Genomic DNA, 20,284 nt, shown 5'->3' on the forward strand with positions numbered 1-20,284 from the left:
CAACAGGTTATTCAGTCCTTCGAGGTCATCATGCCACTTAAGGAGATTATGTCTGATCTGTGACTTAATTATTTTGTCCTGCAACTATTAGTAACTTTGGTTAACAAAAAATAAAATTAACAACTGTTATTTTTGGAAGAGAGTTCCAAAATTTCACTGTGTGTGGATGTGCTTCCAAACTTCAGTCTTTAAAGATCAGGCTTTAGTTTTTAAACCATCCCCGCTCGTCATAGAGTCCTTCCCCGACCAGCAGAAATAGTCCCCACCCCCACTCCCCCACTTCACTACACAATGAGCTTCCCTTAACAGCTTAGAAACTTCAATCTAAGCAGCCTTTAGTTTCCTAAATCCCAGAGAACATTCTCCTTGTAATTTACCTGAGGGACAGCTCACAGAATTATCCCGTTCTTCCTTGAAAGCTGCCTAGAGGCATTGGGAGGTCAATGGATGTAGTAAATTAAGGTCCACGGACCTTTACTGATCATTTGGCATTTTATTCAGTAACCTCCCATCTATCTACTTGCCTGGGGCTCCATTTGTTAAAAGGGAGTTAGGAAGGAAGGTGGGTAAAATCTGCTGTTCTGAGGTCTCAGGTGCCTGCATTGTGTTAACAAGGCTGGGCCTACTTGGTGGTAAAGAATGGAAACCTCATTGGAATAATATCAGCTTCAGGGAGCTCCGTCCATAAACTGATTGCCCACTAAAACATTCCACTACTTGGTGGGATGAGGAGCAGCTTATAAAAATAGTGAGCCACCACTCAAAGTAATACAAAGGGTTGTTGTACCCAGGTATGCCAAGTACCCAACATTACTGCAGTAATGTTGCAAAATATAACCAACGATATCATTACCACCTCACTGTAAACTTCATGGGAGAGCTGCACTCATGGAAGGCCTTCAGATGATGATTACTATGAATTGCTCAGTGTGTCCAGCTGCTACCGTACTTCTATCGGAAAATACCAGGGGGAGGTAGCAGCAACTCGTGGGAAGTCAGCATCACCGCTCACCAGATGTTTCTCCATCCATGAACATATAGCACTGATGAAATCAGGCAGTAAGTTCCATGATTGTTGCTAATTTACCTCATCACTTCGCTTCATATTTTTAACTATTGCTTTCCGATTTAGTTAAAGTGGCACAATAAGTTGGAAGAGTGGAGCTTTTACAGTTTGTAATCATCATCTGATCCTTCCTAATTAACATCAAATCTATCGCAGAAACAATGTATTTTGTTGTTTTTCAGTAATGATTTTGCCTGTGATAACTGACAGCAAATATTACTTCTCTAATTTATGATGAAATTCAAAATATGTATTTTACATGCTTGCAACATCAAATGATATTAATTATTTTAATCCTCTATTTATTACTCAGAGTTATTATTTCCAAGTAGTAGAGTGAATGTTACAGGAAAGTGGCAGAGTAAATCTAAAACCTCTGTGTTTCCCAAAAGCAAATTAAAAAGATTTTGTTTGTGTAATTGCTAATTAATATATTATTGTTACATGTACCAAGATACAGAGAAAAACTTTGTGTGTCTGAATTATAAAACCCTGTCTCTTAAGTAAGATTAACATTATGGGACAGAGTTTCAATTTTGGACACAATTTGGATGCAAATGCAGTGCCAGATTGTGCTCCTCGGCTAAAATTATTTTTTTTAAATCAAGTACCACTCAACCTCATTTATGTATAGCCAATAAAAATTCCCATGAATCAGCACAATAGGGTAGAGCTTCAGAATGCAATCCATTTTTCAATTTTTGCTTTAAATTATATTCCTTGTTATACTCAAGAGTGTTAAAATGAAAAGAACTGTAATGTAATAACAAAAAAGGTATTTTAATCGGGGTGTTTAATCACAAGCTGTTATTAAATTGTTTCTTAAGTATGCCTCTAAGTGCCCTGATGCTTAACAGAAGCAGCTCAATTTTTAGAACCAATTTGAAAAAAAAGCCACAATCAAACTGAAACTCGATTTGCATTGGATGTAATTTGCACTTGAAATACAAAGTTCATTTTTCACCAAATTTCAAGCAAATTATGCAAAATAAATCAATGCAGCCTTATTCAGACTCTATCTCTGGAGTATTTAACAGAGAATGCTCATGCAAGCATTACATCCTCCCTAATAAAGAGACGCCAAAATACAAAAGCTTAAAACATCACAGATCTTGGACAGAAGGACAAACTTTAGTATCATTATTTCTGAGCTGCAAATTCTGCAGGAGAGCATCAACGAGCACCATTATGTCAGCTTGATAATTTAAAAATGTCTTCTCATGTTCTACAAATGTTTTAATATATTTAGAAATATCCTCAAAAAACATGACCACTGCAAATTGCTAATGCAACCAACATTGTTATCCTCATAATTAAATACTACCTCAAACTACAATCACTTTTCTCATTTAGTGCAATGACTTCCTGTGGCCACATTACATATTCCTTAACACAGTTTGTTAATTAGATGAAAATAAAACAGTAAAAAATGAAATTGTAAGGATCATAACATGACAATGAAAAGCAGACAGCTGTTGGTAAAATACTTTCAAGTAACAACCAATCTCAAATGACAAGTCGGGAGATATCACCAACTAGAGAAAAATAAAATGAACCAATTGAATACAGTGTGTGCATCTTTATATTCTAATATGAGAAATACAATTTTCAACAAAATAGTTTTGCCAAAGAATGCATATTTCACACTAATAACTAAATGTACCCATTAGATCATCTATAGAGTCATTAATATCTATACTAAAATTTTTACTTCTAAAGAGAAGGCTTGCAACTAGAAACATTTAATGACCTCAGGATGTCTCAAAGCAATTTATAGCCATTAAGTATTTTTGAAGTGCAGTTAGTGTTATAATGTGGAGAAATGTTGCAGCCAATTTATTCATAGCTCCTTCCCGGTTCTGATCAAAGGTCTCCAATGTGAAACATTAACCCTTTCTCTTTCCACCGACACTGCCTGACCTGGAGATTTTCCAGCATTTTCTGTTGCTATTCATAGTTGGGTCCCAGTTGTAGCAATAAGATCAATGACCAGATAATTATGCTGTGATGGAGAAAGTTAAGGTACAAACCTTTCCCAAAAAAACTGGAAGACTCCAGCACTAATTTTTACATGTATCTTAGATGGTTTCTAGAAATTGGTTGCAATTCAAAAGAAATTGAATGATCAAACCATAATTCCCAGATTCCTCTTTCAAACCCCCTTACTCGCTATACAGGCCTACACTGGAATTCTTTCCTCTGTCTTCAGAAGCCCCTCTTCCAATCAAAAAGGGGCACTTCAATCCTTGTGTATCCATTCACCTGCCCAATATCAACTACCATCTTCATTATACCATCTCACATCTGAGTTGGATGATTACAAGTTTAAAATGTTACCACAAAGACTCAGGCTGACACACCAGTACAATACAGTGAAAAAGTTGCATTATTAGTTGTGATATATTTTGTTGAACCAAGATCTCCTACTCTCACTTAAATCAATGCAAAACACCCTGTCATACTAATTCAAAGATGTACAACTGAGTTAACCCCAGTGTCCTGGGTGATATTTTTTCTCAGTTAACGTCACTGACAACAGATTATCTGGTCACTTTCACATGATTGTTGGTAGGAGCTAGTCGTGTGCAAGTTGGCTAGTTGGATGTTTAGGGTGCATCTCTGTGGAGAGGACTGGGATGCCAAGACCTTAAATGACAGAAGTTATAAAACACAATGAATATATTTCCGTAAGAGAAGGGGAGAGTTGGAAGTGTTGTGAGTACAACAGGACCAGTGGCTGAAAGCATGGCCATTAGGAGAGGGAAATGGAAAATTCTGTCAGTGAGGTGGGGGTTGGGGGGGGGGGTGAGCTTGCAGGGCGAGGTTTCAGGTTCCACCATGTGAGGCCTGGTCACCACTCCCCACCTCATCATAGGGCCATAATGTGGAAGCCTCTGGCAAGATCCACCCCCCAAGCACTACAGCCAATGAGTACAGCAGGGGGAGTAGTACAAGGGCCAAGTGCAAGCAGTGGATCAGATCCAGGATGAACTGCCCAATGGTGAATCCAGCACTGTATTATGGAGGACTGGAATTTGAAGACATGCTGAACAGTGGAGGGTAAATCGGCTGCAGTTCACTTTTGAAAAAGCATCTAAGATCTGAAACTATTCTATTTATCTTTCCTGACCTGCTCAGTGTTTCCAGCATTTTCTATTCTTATTTCCGGACATAAGTCAGTTGGCTAAAATAATTGCTACTCAAATCTCTGAACTTGCAACATTTTTCTCTCCTCGTCTTTTCAGAAGTAGTTTTAACACAAACATGTTTGTATGTATTCCCAACTTTTGGGATTTGTCATTATTATAGAATCATAAAGTCATTCAGCACAAAAACAGGCCCTTTGGCCAACCATGTCTGTGTCAACCATTAAGTACCTATCTAAGCTAAGTAAAAGCTTTAAAAGATGATGATTTGTTAATGAAAAGCTTTAAAATTAGCATTCAAGCAATACTTGCACCAACAATCAATTACAAACAACTCTTCTTTATTATATTATACAAAGGTTAGCCCACAACAAATTCCCTAACCATCATTACACAGTCATTCTTTTTTTAAAAATAATTTATTTATAAAAGCTATTTTTATCAGAACATTTTAAATTGAGAACTCAAGGAGGCTGTGTTAATGGTAGGTTCACACAAAATGCATTTAATGTAAAATGCCAGTAGCAATTCTCCTCATGTCAAGTTTCCAAAGATTGCCATAAATTGTTAGCTCTCGTTGATATAATGGCTGTAATATCTGAAGTGACTCCTTTGCTTCAGGGTTTTTTTCCCAAATGAAAGACAAGAAGCAAATAAATTATTCAAATGACCTCAGAAACAAAAAAAGCATCAACTGTACCTCCCAGCTGTAAACTCATAACTTCTAGGGTGGCTGTTTTAATGTCAATAACGAGACTAGTGGTTCTAACATGTAAAAAAAAATGATAAATGATGTCTAAATTCTGTAATTCGAAGTAGACATCCAATTAACGGTCACTGTTTCTACCTACTGAAACAGAACTGGAAAGTTCTAACTATTTCAAAATACAGTGAAGTAAATCTTAAGTCTGAGACACTTACAGAGGTGATACTTGCTCAGGTGGTTGAAGGAGACAGCATGAAACTCCAGAGTCATACATTCACACAGCAGCTGTTTGGAGAGAATGGTACTGACTTTAAACAAATAACCCTGGCTTGATGGTCTGAAGAAGGACACTCCTGCTGGTGTCTTGAGTCTGGAATCATTATTTGCCCAATGTGAGATAGGCTGCACAAGTATTGGCCAGCCGTGAAACTGCAGGGTTGCTGTAACTCATAAATGCAATCCTGTATTAATTCAAAACTGCCAACAAAAGACAAACTATAACAAAGAAAATAAGATCAGAAAATGTCGGAAACACTCAGCAGGTCAGGTGGCTTCTGTGGAAAGAGAAACAGAGTTAACATCTCATGTTGGAGACTCTTCTAATAAAGGGTTTTTGACTTGAAATGTTAACTGTGTTTCTCTTTCCATACTGTTGCTATTTAAAGTGCTGAGTGATTCCAGCATTCTCTGGTTTTGATTTTAAATTTGCAGCATTTCCAGTTTTTTGTTTATCTTTATGTGCTAGCCTTAAAATTAATTGATGAATTGGTCGCTGTCCACATACTAATGAAAATGTCTTGTAACCATGTCTCTAGTTAGGCTGTTGAAAAGCAAAGCAAAGTAGTTTACAGTAACTCACATAAATATATGTAGTATTCCTGAACTCAAAATGGCATTTTCTTTGTCATCTGGATTGGGAACTGTGTCAATGGAACCAAACACCTCAAATAAGCTTTAATACCAAGTAACTCTTAGACATTTCAATGAAAAAATAATTGAAAAATGTTTTCAAACAGAGGCAAATTCCAATGTTATTCAATCATCTGGCATACTTTGGCATAAACCTTATGATGAGAAAGGCCCATGGAGAATTGTCTGATGCCTTTTGCAAGTTTCTGTTGGGAGGAACGCCAAAGGTAAATGTGGGTTATTTTACCAAGATCAGCAGTGAGGTCAATGCCCTACACTAATGGTAAAATCTACCCCAATCTTTCACTCTCAGAATTATCATTTGTTCCAAAGAAGCTTCAGTTTTAGATTATAGATTCTTTGATGTCAAGAAAGGGTGGACCAGTGGCAGATCTCAGACAGCACAGCAGTGCAGCAAGTGGAGCCACTGCCTCAAAGCTCCAGAAGAACCCAGGTTTAATCCCAACCTCCAGTGTTGTCTGTTTGCACGTGACCACGTGGGTTTTACCCGGGTGCTCTGCTTTCTTCCCACATCCCAAAAATGTGTTGGTTGGTAGGTTACTTGGCCGCTGTGAATTGCCCCAAATGTGTGCAGGAGTGGTAGAATCTGGAGGGGAGTTGATGCGAATGTGGGAAGAACAAAATGGGTTAGAATGAGATTAATGTAACAATGGGTGGTTAATAGCTGGCATTGACTTGGGAGGCTGAAGGGCCTGTTTCCATCCTGTATCCCTCTAAGACTCTAAAAAGAAGTAGTTAAAACTACATACCTGGTCATTATTTGTTGAGCTTGGTAAATTTGCAAGACTGTTTTCATGTTGAAGCTCCGAGCTCCTGCTAATATGACGGACCGCAAAGGCAAAAGAAGGTAAAGTAGGACATAGCAACAAATGATTCATTCTTATTTAGAGTAGAACAAATTGGCACTTCACAGTAGATGCCCCCACAGAAGATCTTATCCATCCCTGCTGAGCAAGCTAATAGCATCATAGCATGCTTGCAGATGGTTCCAGGCTAAAGGACTTCGAACAAAAAAGACATCAAGAAAAATGATAAAAGGATGAAAGAAATTAAAGGTCACCTGGACCATCCTTTTTATGACTGGCACTGGATTTGTCTGGTGTGAAGAATGCAAACAAGTGAAAAGAGGTTTTTCATTTCATCATTTTGCTTTAACTTCTAACAGTCTGCAAACATGTAGCAATTTTATTTCTGAAGATGAATGTGAGAGGTTTTGGAGAAAGAAGCTTTTCTGCAGAGTTAGACGTATGAGGAGAACACTGCATGAAGCAGACCAGTAGTTAAAAGCCATTAACATTCACTAATTCCATAAGCAGGTTTGCAGATTTGGACATGGATGTTTAAAAAAAAACGATTGCTAATTATAATTTCAATCTCTGAGTTATATGGTTCCTAAACTCCAGAAAATCTTAATGAATACTAGGAGAATTCCAAGTACAAACTGGAGGAACGGCACTTCATTTTCCTTCTTGGAACCTTGCAGCCTAACAGCATAAACATTGAATTCTCCCACTTTAAATAATCCCCACAACCTCCCGCCCAACACCCCCCAATCATGCCTCTTCTTTTCTTCCTTTTCCTAGCCTATGACTCTTTTTCCTACCCCCTTTTTTCTCTCCTTATATTTGACCCATGCCCCAGTGAATCTGCTCTCCCCTCCTCCCCTGCACCTGTCTATCGCTATCTCTTACCTCCATCTACCTATCACCACCTTGTGCCCACCCCACCTCCCCTCTTTTGTCCACCTATCACTGCTCTGCTTTTCCCTCCTATATATTGGGCTTCCTCTTTTCCTACCTTCAGTCCTGAAGAAGGGTACTGACCCGAAACATTGACCGCCTGCTTTTCTCCACGGATGCTGCCTGGCCTGCTGAGTTCCTCCAGCATCATAGTGTTTTTCATCTCAATGAATGCAGTCACTTATCCACCGGTACATATAACAAGTGTACCCGTAGTTTGTGAAGTGTTTTAATATCTCATTCAGACGTGAGAACTAAAGCGTGATGCTATTACAGCGCCAGCGACCCGGCTTCAATTCCCACCGCTGTCTGCAAGGAGTTTGCACATTATCCCCATGTCTGCGTGGGTTTCCTCCGGGTGCTCCAATTTCCTCCCACATTCCAAAGGCATATGGGTAAGGAAGTTGTGGGCATGCTATGTTGGTGCCGGAAGCGTGGCGACACTTGCAGGCTGCCCCAGAACACTCTACGCAAAAGATGCATTTCACTGTGTGTTTCAATGTACATGTGACTAATAAAGATATCTTATCATATATGCATTCCCTTTTCATTCTAATTACCTCTTCCCACCCTGCTCCTTTATTTCACTCCTTCCTTATGCTTACTTCAAAACTACCATTAAATGAATCAAAAATAAAAACAGAACATTTTTGAAATATCAAGCATGTTGCAAGTATCTGAGAAAGGAGACACAGTTGATGTTCCAAGTTGGTGAACTTTCAATAAATTCTGATTGACCTAAAACATTCAATCAATTCCATCTCCACTGATGTTGTCTCATTTGCAAAGTATTTTCAACATTTTTTCCCCATTTCCAACATCTGCAAAATTTTGCTTTTGCCTTAAATGAATTAATTATTTTGTTTCGCCCTTTCTGTGTGCAGCAACTTCCACATTCTGATCACTCTCTCAGGTTTGTTCCTCCAGAATTCTTGATATAATGCCAAGTTAACATTAAGGGTCCCCTGTTATGGACCCAACAAAAATCTGAAGCAGTTTCTCCACATACGCCATATGGAAACCTTAACACTGAACTCACCAATTAGCTTTCCTCTTCATCCTTCATTTTCAGAGGAGCCCAGATTTACATACGTTTTCCAATTAGCTGCATTTTCTGAGTTCTAATAGTATATATTTTAGATTTTTCTTTTTCTCTTGCTTTAGTGTTGCATGCTTAGATTAAATCTCATTTGATTCTTTAAGTATCCATGGATACAATTTAACAAGACCCAGAGTTTTGACCTCCCTATATTTGATTAGCTTGTCTAATGTTTCTTCTCATCTTTTACTGCCGTTTCCTTATGGCATAGAAGCAGGCAATTTGGCCCATCGAGCCTCTCAGAGCTATTGCATCAGTCCCATTCCCTCCCCTGTTTCCCTCAAACTTATTCTCTCACACATGCCCATTAATAGCCCCTGATCCTCCTACCACCCACCTACACTAGGAGTAATTTATAGTAGCCAGTTAAGCTAACAGTGAGCACATCTTTTGGGATGTGGGAGTAAACTGGTGCATCTGAAGGAAACCAATGCAGGAAGAACATGGGAACTTCACACAAACAGCATCGGAAGTCAGGATTGAACCCAGGTTGCTGGAAAAGTGAGACAGCTGCACTACCAGCAACACTATGATCAATATGATTACACATTAGTTTTGCTTCTCATGTCTGAAGAAGCCAATATATTTTGTGACCTCTACTGTTGCAGCTTTTTCTTTGGCAGTGAAATCTGGGCCATTTGAGTTTCATTTCTGTGAAGTTATTGTGTTTACTCAGTCCTTTATTTTTATTTCTGCAGACTGATCAAAGCAGCAAGGATAAAGGATACTGAGAGCCACAGAGCCACAAAAAGCACAGGTGTCCAATGGGAGGCAAATTGAAGGCATGGGCCAAGTCCAGCACAATCCTGTCCAAAATGAATGTCCCATCAAGATGTCTTTAATTTAAATATTGTTCCCAACTCTCTGTATGATTTACTCCTTGTTTCAGTTTGAATGAAAATCAATGTCATATGTCATGACGTCTTGATCTAATTACTGGCTTTAAGGCAAAAATACACACTGCATACATTGATTATATCATCACATCATTGAGATGTAATGGGAAAATGACTCTGGTGTTGGAGTGAGTTGTGACAGGACATGCTGATCCATTTTTGCAATGTGTATAACTTCTGCCAGAAATGGGCAGAAACACATCAAAATCTTCAAAATGCATTTCATGTCCCATTTACACTTGAAAAAGATACATTTTTTTGTTAATTCACTTTCTGGATTTATGTGTTCCTGTTCCCAGTAATTCTATTGTCTACTTACTGCCATGGAGATGGGAAGCTCTGACTCAAGACCCAGGAAACTTTAGCACACTGGATAAGTTACTAGACTAATTCATACTTAATTATGGTACATTGCAAATTCAAATTCAGTTAATTAAATCACTTGAAATGTAAAAACTGGTATTAGTAATGGTGATCATCAAGCTACTGGATTATCATACAAACCATCTGCTTTAATGTTCTTTAGGGAAAGAAACATCCATCCTTATCCAGCTAGGCCTTAATGTGAATCCAGATTCACGGCAATGTGATTGGCTGTTAATTGCCCTCTGATATGGCACATCACTCAGTTGAAGGGAAATTAGGGATGGGCAATAAATTCGGACTGTGCCAACATTGTATGAATGAAAATGAAGGGATGGCTTCAGGATGTCCCAAGATGTGTTTTACAGTCCCTTTAGTACCTTTTGAAGCATAGTTATGTTGTAATACAGGAAGTGTGTTGGCTAATTAGTTAACGGAAAGATGCACAACAATGGAATGATGACTAGTTAATCTGTTGGTTAAGAGGTAAGTGCTGGCTGGTATACCAAAGGTACCTCCCTTCACTTCTTCACATTATAAAGCCATGGAACCTCTTTGCATCTACCTTCTGTGCTGTTCTCCCTCAACACCAGACTGGATGGCAAGCTGGATTTTGGTCCTCAATTCTCAAGAGTTGAACACAATCTTCTGACTCAGAAGCTAAAGTGCAGCCATCTGAGCCACAGATAACAACAGTAGTTTGTATTAGGAATAGCTGACAGGAAAAGATAATGTCATAAGAAGTTTGTTGTGTTGATTCCTGCATAAAAGTGACATATAATGTTTTTAAGTCACACTACTTACTCCAATTCTAGTATACCAGTGGTACAAATCAAACTTAACCTGACTTCTGTTATTATGATGGTGCTTCAGTTAATAATATGTCTCAAAGCATACTCCATGAGAATTTGCATTATAGAACAAATGTCCATATATAACTCCATTGATAGTTTAGAGATCAGTATGACATTCACAGGCCTTGATGTACCACTAGATTATTTTGAACAGGCTCAATACAATGAATAAGTGTGCACCATTTATTTAGAAGAACTATTTGCATTAATTATTAACAAATAGGACATAGAGTAAAAATATTCGTTGCTTCTAATAACTGTTACCACTGAATCAAAAGATGCAACAGGTAAATGCATAAACAGCTTAATATGTGGTTGCGGGATGCTAGGCTGGAGAAAAGATATTGACACAGAAGTGGGAAAAACAAATCAATTATTTCAGGTAATGGATATGTCTGTGCAAACAAAAGTAAGGTTTTCTGTTTTGTAAAGTGAGAATCACAACAGTATGGATCATTGAATGAAACTTCAACACCAGCAGTTTCTTCAGTGAAGTAGGTTTCCAATTTCTTGGCTTTCAATGATTGGGTTTTTCAGGGACATCAAGAGGCTACAATAATTTTAACCACAAGGCCTCAGTCAATTTGCAAGCTGGTGGGAGTATGAAGAGTGATACAGGAAGACAAAGGCCTAGTGCCCCTTGGTCAACGACCAGCTTCCAGGTAGCTGATGGATAGGGTGATTTAGGAGTGTTCCTTAAGAGAGAAAGGATGGTGGAAATCCTGGGCAGGAGGTATTTTCATTCATCTTGTGAGATATCTGCTCTTCCTGTGCCCACAAAGGACAGCTTTTAACTTAATCCAATGGGTTTCTTCAGCCTGTTTTTGCTCGTTGAGAAAAATGTAATTGCTCTCTAGTTAGGGAAAGGATCAAACTGTATCACAGCTCAACTGGCCCTAAAAGGCTTCTAGGGCAGCCACCTGCCATGCCCTCCAGGTTAGACTGTGGATCTGAGAGCAAATGAGCAACTTGTTTATTCGTTACCACCCACTAAACTGGTTGGGTAAATGTTTAGCCTTTAGCCTTATCTGGAATGTTTCAATCCTCCAAAACTTAATTGATCTCCTTCTTAAGAACAGCACAAAATAGATAGTGACAAGGAAACCTTAATTCATTTAATGTTTTGACCCCCAGGATAATGGAGGGATGAGATTTCAAAGAGAGAAAACAATCAGTTGTACAACAGCTTAATGTTGATACGTACAATTGGTTCTCAGGGTGAGGGTGTGATTAAACTATTCTGCAATTATTTTCCAACTAAATTTTAATACCAGCTAAATATGAAAACTATAGTTAGCAGGCACATTATCTGAAAAAGTCATTATCACCATAGTCTAATTCTCCTAATTCAAGGGTGCTTTTTTCTTATTGTCAGCTAATCTGAATCAAAATCAGAAGAAAATTTGAAAATTTGTTCCATAATTCAAACCTCCTAATAACAATGGAAATTATTGATTTATTCAGATTTGAGATCCCACTTAAACTGGTTTCTGTATCACGTCCTGGTGGGAAAGGATAATGAAATAGTTGAAGAACTGGGAAGCAGGTTTGTTTCCCCTTCATTTATCATTCATTCAGAGTCTGAAACACATACAACCCCTGGTATTCACATGGAGAAGGAAGTGTCCTTTTCACAGATGGTTAAACGAATGAGCACAGATAGAAATTGTGGAAGTTTTGTAATCATAAATCTTGAGAAAGCTGATAAAAAACTATACATCATTAGAATGCTAGTTTTCATCAGCAAGGAATGCTGAGGTGAGTTAACAGCCAGGCAGTGAGTTGCTGGCATGGTTTGTGCTGGTATGATTGGCTTGAGAACAAAGAAGCAGCTGGCATTTGGGAATTCCAAAACTCCCTGATGGCTTATGACGTTTTTACTCTGCTTGTGACCGATCAAAGAAATGGAATAAGCAAGGACAGTTAATGCTTCTTGGGGAAAGAGGCTACATAACTTTGACTATTCAATGGCATTGCAATGCAGAATGGACGGTGCATTATTTACCAAATGTCACTCACATTAAGATCAATGTCTCAAGGTAGATTCCACTATCTAATAGTTAAACCCAGAGCATTCAGGAGTGAAGTTAGGAAAGACTTTTACACATACAAAGGATGGTAGAAGTTTGTAACAAGCTTCCATAAATGGTGGGTGACTTGTTTATTTGTTTTTCATTCATACACATGACTTGAGGATCATTAGCAAGGCTCTAATTTATTGGCCATTGCTGGTTGCTCTTGAGAAGCTGATGGTAAGCCATTTTCTTAAACTGACGTGATGTGTAAATTGGAAGGGACTTTGCTACTGTTTGCATGCACTGACTGTTCTTGCCCCAGTTCTGATATTGATGATTTTCTACAACTGACATTTAACAAAGAATATGGGACAAAGGTGGATATTTGGTCTCCAGTACTCCAGATGGTGGATGGTAAGTCAGACAGCCAGCCAACTTGGCTGACAAATGGAACCTGGAGGGTTGAATCTGCCACATTCATTTCCAAAAAAAACCCTGCAGCATGCTTTCCGTAAGGTGATCCCAGATGGACAGGCTGCAGAGGACCTCTAGTTTGTTTCTGCTGCTACACTGTGTAGGTTTATCTCCAGCAGTGCTCTGATGCAATTGGGATTTTCCAAATCTGGACTCTCACCAACCTACAGCATGGTTCTCTCTCAACTTAGGTAAGTGGAATACCCCTACAGAGAGAACACATGCACCTCATATTGGGGAAACAGGAATTCTGCCTATGTGTCTATATGCCATAACTCAGTCTTAAGGCTCTATTACACATTTTCGTTTGACATATAACTAGCCAACTAAAATAAACAAGGCTAGTGAAAGGCAGATGAGTAACTGGTAAGAAGCAGTCATTCAAGGGATACCACTAAAATAGACACTGAAAAATAGTTAGCAAAAGAACGATTAAAGATTATCCATCTGATGAGAAAAACAATAATTATTGCTTCATAATCCTCAAAATGGTGCACAGCTGAATACAGTGAAGAATCTGTTGGCTAATATCAGTTATATTTTTCAGCCAATAAATATATTTTCTGTTGGGCTTTTTCTTATGAAATATAAAGAGTTCAATGGAGACAAAGGAGTTGTGATCATTTGTAATAGAAGAAGTGACTTTGTACTCTGATTTCAGCAGCCAAGGCATTGGGCTGGACAACTCTGCATCCAGCCCATGTCTTGAATTTGCCTTCCATGTAGTGCCCTTAGCTGCAGTAATTTTTTTTAGCCACACAGTTCCCAATGTTCTGCCAGCAGCACAGTGGTGCAGAGAGTAGAGCTTCTCAGCACCAGTGACCTGGGTTCAATCTGACCTCCAGTTCTGTGTAATGTTGAGTCTACATGTTCTCCTTGTGACCATGTGGGTTTCCTCTGGATGTTCTGGTTTCTTCCCACATCCCAGAAATGTGGAGATTGGTAGTCTAATTAGCCACTATAAATTGCCCCTAGTATGTAGGTGAGTAGCAAAATCTTAGGGAAATTGATGGGAATGTGGGGAGAATAAAAATGGGATTACTGTAGGATCAGTCATCAAGTGGAGTTTATTGTTATGTGCACAGTACAGTAGGGTAGAGATACAACAAAAACCTTGCTTGCAGAAGCATAACAGACATGTAGGTACAGACAGCACACAAAATATAAATTGTACACAAAATTATGCCATACAGTATAATTATGACAAAATATGATTGTGCGAAAACAAGACCTCAGTGCAAAAAAAAGACACAGTCAAAGACAAGCCCACGGTAGTGTAAGAGGTGGTCCATAGTGTTCCTTTGCTGAGCTGGGGTTAAGGATGTGCAGGTAGGTTAAAGAACCTAGTGTGAATGGCTGCTTAATTGTCAGTGTGGATCTGATGGGTCAAAGAATTTATTTCTGTTCTACATGATTTTATGATTCACTCTCACTCCTGTGGTATATTGGACCAGAAGCAGTGACTGGGCAACAGGCAAAGGAAACCAAGGCCCCACTAATGCATGACCCTGATGGTCTTTTGACAGTTCGTACTGTCAAAGGCCACCCACTCTGTTTATTACTGTCTCTAATGATCACATACAGCCTGAACCCGTTGAATAATATTTAGATAATAAAACAATTAAATATGCTTTTAAAATATATTCAATTCATGTCAATTAATGATGAATAATAATTAAATAATTTTTACAAATGTTTCCATCAGATTGAAAAATAGAAAATGTAATTTCTTTATTCAAATATGTGGCGCTCCATACTTTTGTGCAGTAGTGCGTAAGAACAAATGTTCAGAAGATGCTGACAAGCACTCTGCAGATAACTAATGGTTCTCTGCCTATCCGCCAACTAACCATCAACACGTTCAGACAACTGGTTCTGGAATTTGCTCACTAATTCTGCTCTGCCTCTGTCCTTTTAAATCCTTTAAGATGCTTCTTCCAACTTAATTCTTGTTGCAATTGTAAGGTGGGAACAACTAGAGTTGATTGCAGTTGTTTTGGGGCATATTCTTTGTGTTTAGCTGATTCAGGTGAGAAGAGGAACCACAAGGGGAAAGGATTCACTCCAGAAGTTTGTGAAAAGCTTTTATAGCAATTTGAAGAAGAGCATTTTTCCCAGGTGCCTGGAGGCTAACCCCAGTGGACAGTCATACTTTGTCAGTGTCTTTGAGTTGGCTTATCATGCACAGACCATAAGTAGCAGAAAGAAAGGGAATGTTAGCCTCACTAGGTGTGTGCACAGCTCTGAAAGTGGATCCATTGTCCAAATGCAGAGTTAAGGTCATGTTGCCATGAATCTCACTGCATTGAATGAAAATGCAGCCAAGAGTATGTGCAGCTTGCACTTTGGCTGCTAATGGACTTCTGTGTGCATACACAGCACCATTTATTGTAGTTTAAAGATAATGTTGGTAATGACATCCATTTTCTAATAAAGTTAAAAATAACATATACTAAATGTATAAACTGGTCAACAGATCCAATAGAGTTGACTAGCTTTTATTTCGGTCAGCTATACTTAATCCAGTGATTGAGAAATGACTTTTTCCAGGAACTTCACGTTGCATGGTTGAACTGTTCTGATTCATAATCAAGAAGTTGTGGATCATAACCATCATATCTTATTTCCTTATTTTATCTATGAGATAATAATCTCATTCAGATGTAAGCTGTAGCACTCCCAACTTTGAGTTAAGTTGATTTCCCACTACCAAAGACTCGAGCAAAAAAATTGTGGCTAACGTTTCAGGTTGAGCACCAAGGGAGTCTTGTACTGCTAGAGGTCCTGTCCTTTGGATGAGACAATGGTCCAAATCTTGCTGGCTGTGGAAAGTGGTTCCAAAGAAAACTGTGGGCATTCAGCCAGTCCAGGACATACAGGTACATGCCGAGAAGCTGGACCTTGCCTGATAGATACACAGATAGCAATCGGTCGGTTTGCCTGAATGCTGGACTCCAGATGGGGAACAGCAACAGACCCAATCTTGCTGGGATTCCTCAGCATTACTTCGGGGATGTTGCCACTCAGATCCTGTGCCAGTCAAACCTTGTGCATGATCTGACACTGCACTGATTTCAATGGGTTTGAGAGCTACATATTAGAAGGCAAAAGAAAAAGTAAGTAACTTTAATTATTTTCCTTTTTTATTTTTCTTTAATTATTTCAATGTATTTTTGTATGTAAATAGCTTTATTTTATTTTTATTTTCTTCCATTTTAATAGTTTTTAAAATGTCTGAATGTCAAGGGATATTTGGGGCCAAAGCCTCCATACTACACTGAGATCCCAAATGACCTACCACATTAATGTAAAAGATATGAAACTTAGTAGGGAAGTTCTCCTGGCCAAAATTTATCCGTCAACCAATATCACTAAAATAGATTTTATGGCCTGAAAATCACTGCTGTTTATGACATCTTGCTTTGTAAAAAGTGGCCTCAGGTTTATCCCTCTGCGACTCCCTTGTCTGCTCATCCCTCACCACCGATCCCCCTCCAAGCTAAGTGTTACACCTGTCCCTGCACCTCCTCCCTCACCACTATTCAGCACCCTAAACCATCCTTCCAGGTGAGGCAGTGCTTCACATATGAATCCATCAGGGTCATTTATTGCAATACACAAAAAGTGCTGGGGGAACTCAGCAGATCAGGCAGCATCCATAGAGGAAAATAAACAGTTGAAGTTTCAAGCCGAGACCCTTCATCAGGACTGGAAAGGAAGAGAGCAGAAGCCAGAATAAGAAGGGGGGGGGAGGGGGAGGAGTACACGCAGGCAGGGGATAGGTGAGTTCAGGTAATGGGCAAGTCCAGGTGAGAGGGGGAAGGTAGGTGGGTGGGGGAGGGGAAGGGGGAGAAGATGTAATAAGCTGAGAGGTAATAGGTAGAAGAGGCCAAGGGCTGAAGGAGGAATCCAGTAGGCCCAGGCAGTGGACCATGGAATAAACGATGGGGGAGGGGAGGAGAGGAGATGGGCAGGTCATCAAGGTGGGGGAAGGGAGCCATAGGAACAAGGGAAGACAAAGAAGTTGGGGGAGGGGGGTGAAAGAAAAAGAAGGGGTGGGGTGACCAGAAGTTAGAGAAATCGATGTTAAGGTCGTCAGGATGGAGAATCCCAAGGCAGAATATGAGGTGTTGTTCCTCCAACCTGCTCCTGGCCTCAACGCGGCAGTAGAGGAGGCCGTGGATAGACATGTCAGTATGGGAGTGGGATATGGAATTGAAGTGGGTGGCCACCGGGAGGTCCTGGCTGTTGCAGCGGATGGAGCGAAGATGCTCAATGAAGCCGTCACCCAGTCTGCATCAGGTCTCACCGTTGTACAGGAGGCTGCACCAGGAGCACCGGAAGCAATAAGTGACGCCCTCAGACTCACAGGTGAAGCGCTGCCTCAGCTGGAAGGATTATTTGGAACCCTGAATGGTGGTGAGGGAGGAACTTACTGCATCCAGTACTCCCGGTCTGGCCTCCTCTATATCGGTGAGACCTGATGCAGACTGGGGGAAAATCGCTCCATCCACCGGAACAGCCAGGAACTCCTGGTGGCCAGCCATTTTAATTCCAATCCCCATTCCCACACTGACATGTCTGTCCACAGCCTCCTCTACTGCCAAGTTGAGCCTACATGTAGATTAGAGGAACAACACCTCATATTCCAACTTGGGAGTCTCCAACCTGATGGCATCAACATCAATTTCTCTAACTTCCCATAAGCTCCTCCCCATGTTCCTCACCCTTCCTTTTGGTTTTCCCTTATCCCTTGAACCCCTTTACCCCTTCTCTTTGCCTTCCCCCACCCTCACAACTTGCCCACCACCCACACCTTCCTCCCCCTGGGTCCCACCTCCTTCCCTTTATTCCATGGTCTACTGTCCTCACCGATCAGATTCCATCTTTTTCAGCCCTTTGCCTATTCTACCTATTACCTCTCAGCTTCTCATTCCCATTTCCCCCCCCCCCCCCCCCACCTTCCCTCTTCACCTGGATCCACCTATCACCTGCTCCCCCCTTCCCACTACCTTTTTATTCCGGCTTCTGCCCTCTTCCTTTCCAGTCCTGATGAAGGGTCTCGGCCCAAAATGTCCACTGTTCATTTCCCCCCATAGATGCTGCTTGACCTGGTGAGTTCCTCCAGCATCTTGTGTGTGTTGCTGCAGATTTTCAACATCTGCAGTCTTTCTTGTGTCAAGCATTTTGTTTTCCTGGGATTCTTGGTACAAAACTTACTCTGGACTTCTAATGCTATGCATCTAAAACTGTTCTACATTAACAAAAAAAGAGTATAGCTGCACAATTGATGATATAAATTGAAATCTTTGTGATTAATTGTGATGTGTTGGAATAAACTTGCTGACATTAATCCTGCAAGCAGAAAGCAGAAAATCATTCATTTATAACTTGATCAAGTTCTTGCACGCTGCAATGTTTTTTAATCTAAGCTTTCTGTCAGTGGATACCACACATTAAGAATATGTGAATGTTTACAAATGTTTTATATATATATATATATATATATATATATATATATAAAAAAAAGAGGGTATTGATAATCACCCTTCCCATTTTGAGGCTGAGGTCCCAATCAATACCAAACCTGCCCATTCATAATAGCTGCTGAAAGCAATGCTTCCAATTGAATTTACAAGAGGCTGAGGGGTAACCTGGGAGATGCATATAAAATTATAGGAGGCACAAACAGGGCAGATAGAATCTTTTCTCCATGGTGGAGTTATCAAAAGTATAGCCGCATAGGTTCATGGTGAGAGGAAGGAATTTTAAAGGGGATTTGAGAGGAAAGGTTTTTTTTAAACCCAGAGAACTCGCTGCCAGAGAATATTGCAGATTTAGATATAATCACTACATTTAAGAGACATTTAGACAGACACCTAAGTAGACAAGGCATTAGAAGGATACAGACCTAATTCAAGCAAATGTGATACGTGTAGATAGGCGAAAAGGTCAGTATGGACATGGTGAGCCGAAGGGCCCGTTTCTGTGCTGTACAATTTTATGACTCTGTGACTCTTAAAAGACGCAGGGATTTATTATAACTCCAGTTTTACATTTAATATGCCCTTCACATTCAAAGTGTCTCTTTTGTGTTATGAGGCTAACACGGTGGCAACATCCATTTTCTAAAAATGTTATAAAGACTCTTTGCTAAATTGCCAACTGTCCCAATAAGAACTGTGGAGCAATTATGTTCAGTTGGTTATACACATTCCAGTCGCATTCCAGCTACTGAAAAACCCAAGTGTTTAGGAATTGGTTTGACTCAAGGGCTTCACACTGCATAGCAGATGACTTTAACCCATAACCCAGAGGTTAGTGAACTATAACTTGTGTCATGTTTCTATTCTTAAACATAATAATTCCCCTAAAAAAATTACTCAGCCACATGACAGTGGATGCCAGAAAGATGAACTAGCATTAGAATTGAACTGCCCACACCTATGATTTTGCCATCAACTGTATAATGAACTACAGCCAAGCAGTACCACAGGGCAGCACTGCCAGTCACTGTGAAGTTCACCCTCTCCCTCAACTTCTGTGCCTCCATCTCCTTCCAGCTGAGCATATCAAACAGATGGATGATGTATTGCTCCAAATTACTAAAACCTTTACTGGCAGCATATCAGTGCTGTCAAATTTCATCACAACACAGTACTGACGAAAGTCCATGAGTCTATTGATACATTGCATATAGCCTCATATTCCAATCGTTGGACTTAATGTTACAGACCACCTATGATCCCATAGGATTGGGCTCTATCAACATGCAGTTGATTAGTGATCATCATTAGGGAATGTGCAGGCCTTGCCCAATTCCCACATAGTTCATGATACCTCCATTCCAAGAATATCATCTGTATTACATTTACTTGAAGGCAGGAATAAATCCTTTGAGGCCAGTTTTCCTTTATGGCCATTGGTACTACAACTTGCATGAACCTCTGCCAAAACAGAGTGAAAATATAATTAGGCCTGTTTAGTTATGATAGT

The sequence above is a fragment of the Pristis pectinata genome, chromosome 15 (genome assembly GCF_009764475.1).
Source record: "Pristis pectinata isolate sPriPec2 chromosome 15, sPriPec2.1.pri, whole genome shotgun sequence".
Taxonomy (NCBI): Eukaryota; Metazoa; Chordata; class Chondrichthyes; order Rhinopristiformes; family Pristidae; genus Pristis; species Pristis pectinata.